The sequence below is a fragment of the Elephantulus edwardii genome, unplaced genomic scaffold (genome assembly GCF_000299155.1).
Source record: "Elephantulus edwardii isolate Elephantulus edwardi_28Jun2011 unplaced genomic scaffold, EleEdw1.0 scaffold00041, whole genome shotgun sequence".
Classification (NCBI taxonomy): Eukaryota; Metazoa; Chordata; class Mammalia; order Macroscelidea; family Macroscelididae; genus Elephantulus; species Elephantulus edwardii.
In genome coordinates, this window is record NW_006399791.1 from 5,681,208 (window position 1) to 5,685,155 (window position 3,948).

The following is a 3,948-nucleotide window of genomic DNA, read 5'->3' on the forward strand; positions in this document are numbered from 1 at the left end:
ACACTCCCTTCCCAATTCCAAACCATCCGGTGCTCTCCTGCTCCATTTGCACAGCAGCCTCCTGATCCAGGTTTAGGTTCCACATGAGCACAATCAAGAAGATTCCCATTCTTCTCGATGTCAGCCACAATTTGTCATGATCCACACAGTCAAATGCCTTTGCATAGCCAATAAAGCACAAATAGACTTTCTTCTGTTACTCCTTACTTTCAGACAGAATCCATCTGACATCAGCAATGATATCCCTGGTGCCACAGCCTCTTCTAAGTCCCATTTGAAGTTCTGGCAATTCCCTATCTATGTATTCCAGTATTTTTTGAATGATCTTCAGCAGTATTTTGCTTACATATGATATCAATGATATTGTTTGATAATTTCCACATTCAGTTGGATCACCATTCTTGGGAATAGGAACGAATATGGACCTCTTCCAATCTGTTAGCCAGACAGCCATCCTCCAAATTTCTTGACATAAATTGGTCTAAGCATTCAAGTCTGCATCTGTTAATTTAAACAAGTCAGTTGGTATTCCATCAATTCCTGGGGCCTTAATTTTTGGCAATGTCTTCTATGCAGCTTCCATCACCATTACCATTACCATAGGCTCCTGTTCATATGCTATTTCCTGAAATTTTTCAGTGTCAATCAATTCTTTCTGGTACAGTGACTCTGTATATTCCCTAAATCTTCTTTTGATGTTTTCTCAGTCTTTCAATATATTGCCCATAGAATCTATAGGATAGTAATATGTTGTTGTTGTTGTAGTAAGTGCTGTCGAGTTGTAGGTGACTCATGGAAATCCTATGAACGAAAGTCCTGGACATCTCCTGCATAACTTTTGTCCTTTCTCCAGGTTCATAGGATTTCCCAAGGCAAGCTATTGTGGAAGTGGATGCCACTCCTGCTTCCAAGTTTGTTTTAATCGGGGAGCTTCACGAAACACTGTCCACCATTCTCACATTTGACTCATCAGTGTCACAGTGTTTGGCTTCATAGCAACCATGAGTTACCTCTGCACAGCAAGTGGACATACCAGGGTTACACGACCTAGAAGAATGTTTCACCAAAAACAATTAAAGGCAGGCCCGAGGGCCACAGAGTAGAGTCACTCACCTCTGGCTTGGGAGCATGGCTTTCTGTCCGCTAGGCCAACTGCTCTCGCTTTCTCTCTCTCTCTATGCTATTTGTGGTGGTGGTGGTGGTGTTAAGTGCTGTTGAGTCACAGGTGACTCATAATGACCCTATGAATGCAAGTCCTGGACAGCTTCTGTATAAATTGTGTCCTTTCTCCAGGTTCATATTATTGCATTATAGTATAACAGTATAGTATTATAGTATTGCATGATACTAATACATTACAATATTCAGACATTGTCTGAATGCTTCATATTTGTTTTAGCTATTTGTCTGCTAATGGACACTTGGATTGTTTCCATATTTTTGCTATTATAAATAATGCTGCAATGAACATGAGTGTGTAAATATTTGATTTCTTTGAGATATATACATAATAGCAGAATTGCTGGATCAAATGATATTTCTATTCCCAACTTCCTAAGGAAGCATTAAACCATTTTCCACCGTCTAAAAGAGAGATGTAACTGGGTATTTCTGTCATCACAGGAGACTAGAGCGAGGGCTGCATGGTGGAGGGGACCTGGGGGAGGGTTTGTAAAACAATGAAAGAATCTTTTCTTTTACTTTTCCATAATTTTTGGACTCATGTACTTATAACTTGTTAGTCAAATTTGTGTCTTCTAGGTTGCAACACCCCCATGATACATCTTGAAGGATATGTACATGTACAGCCAAGCACAATCAATAAGAGTGCATCTGAATTCCAAAATCAATCTCCATAATAGTCTATGTGTTTCCTACTGCCAAAGGGGCCCTTTAGAGTAGTGAGAGAAGATCTTCACCCTGAAACCCACAGCGTCCCTTTTCAGCAGGAAGTAGCTAAGAGAATACGCCGTCCCCTTTTCCTTATGACTCAGCGTGAAGTCTCTCTCAGGGAGGAGTGATAGGGAATGGCAAAGGATACACTGACAAAGAAGATTAATCAGAACTGGCTTTGACAAGCACTGTGGCATTTGGACAAGAACAAACTGGGAGGAGGGTAGAGAGAATAGTGCAACAATGAATGAGTGGAAGCCCAAAATCTCTGTAAATGTTTATGAAAATTAATAAAATATAATTAATTATAGAGAAAAAAAACAACCATTTTCCATAATGGTTGCATAATTTTATATTTCACCCAGTTAGATTTATCCCTAGATAATTTATTTTCTTAAATGATATTGTAAGCAGAATTGTTTCTGTAACTTTCCTTTTGGATTACTGGTGGTAAATTGGGTGATTTTGTTGATCTTTACTTGGAAACTGTGAAATTCTTCTATTAACTTTCAAAATTTTCTTGTAGATTCTTTATATTATCCATAAACAGAGATAATTTTACTTCTTCCTTTCCAGTCTGAATACCTTTATTTTTTCTTGTCTTACTGCTCTGGATAGGATTTCTAACCTTGTTGATGAGTAGTGGTTAACAGTGGGCATATTTGTCTTTTCCTTGATTTCATGGAAAGTCTCAGTCTTTCTCCTTTAATAATCATATTGGCTGTTGCTTTGCATAATTACCATGAATCATAATGATAATTTATTTTTCATTCCAGGCTTGAGGTTTGAATCGAGAATAGCTGTTGGATTTTATCAATTTTTTTTCCTGCATCCATAGAAATGATCATGTGACTCTTTTCCTTTGTACTGTTGACATATTATGTTGATCAACTCAACTCATTACCATGCAATCAGAGCCTACTCATAGCTGACCCTCCAGCTGGTTTTCTGAGGTTGTTAATCTAGACCAGTCCATGGTTTTCTCAATTACTTGCTATGCATCAAAGAGCTGGATAATTACCAAGGATGATAGAAGAAGAATGGATGTCTTTGAGTTGTGGTGCTAGAGAAGAGTCTTGTACATACCATTGACTGCCATAGGTATGTCTTGGAAAGAGTGAAACCAAATTTCCCTTTGGATGCTGGGATTTTGAAGCTTCGTCTCACATACTTTGGGCACATAGCCAGGGGGGACCCATCCTTGGAGAAGGACATCATGCTCGGAAGAGTGGAGGGACACTGAAGGAGAGGAAATCCCCGGATGATATGGATGATACGGTGACTAGGGCAATGGGGATGGATGTGTCAGAGTCAGTGAGACTGGCTCAGGAGAGGGAAGGCCTCAGAGCCGTTGTATATAGAGTCACTATGAGATGCAGGCAACTTGATGGCACACGACAACAACAATATATGTTGCAAAGAAAGAGACCGCTCATCTTTCTCCTTCAGAGAAGCGGGTAGATTCAAACCACATGCCTTTGAGTTGGCAGTGCAACTCTTTATCCACTCCGCCACCAGAGCTCCATATTATACTAACAGACACTCTAAGGTTGAACTAGCTCTTCATTCTAGGGATAAATCACGCTTGATCATGGGTGTGCCTCTTCTGTTTGGTAGTATTTTGCCTCCCCCCACTTCCAGCTGGCATGGAGACTGCTGGCTCAGGCTGTTGTGTGTTAGGAAGCAGGATTCCAGTAGAGGTTGCGCTCATAACCAATAATCTACCAGGAGACTCTGACAACAAGGCAGATCTTACTGGGGGTCTGACCAAGAACATGACATCCTCTCCTCCACCAGGTAATTTTTGCCAGACTGTTTCAAACTTGTTACCTTCTTTTGTATACAAAATTTTGTTGAGACTATCACTCTCAGTTATTTAAGTAGTGTCTCTGGCTTCTTCCTGCTCCCCCCCCGGGCCCCCCCACCCCGGCCCCTCTTCCCTGGATTCTTCTTTCTTTCTTTCTTCTTCTTCTTCTTCTTCTTCTTCTTCTTCTTCTTCTTCTTCTTCTTCTTCTTCTTCTTCTTCTTCTTCTTCTTCTTCTTCTTCTTCTTCTT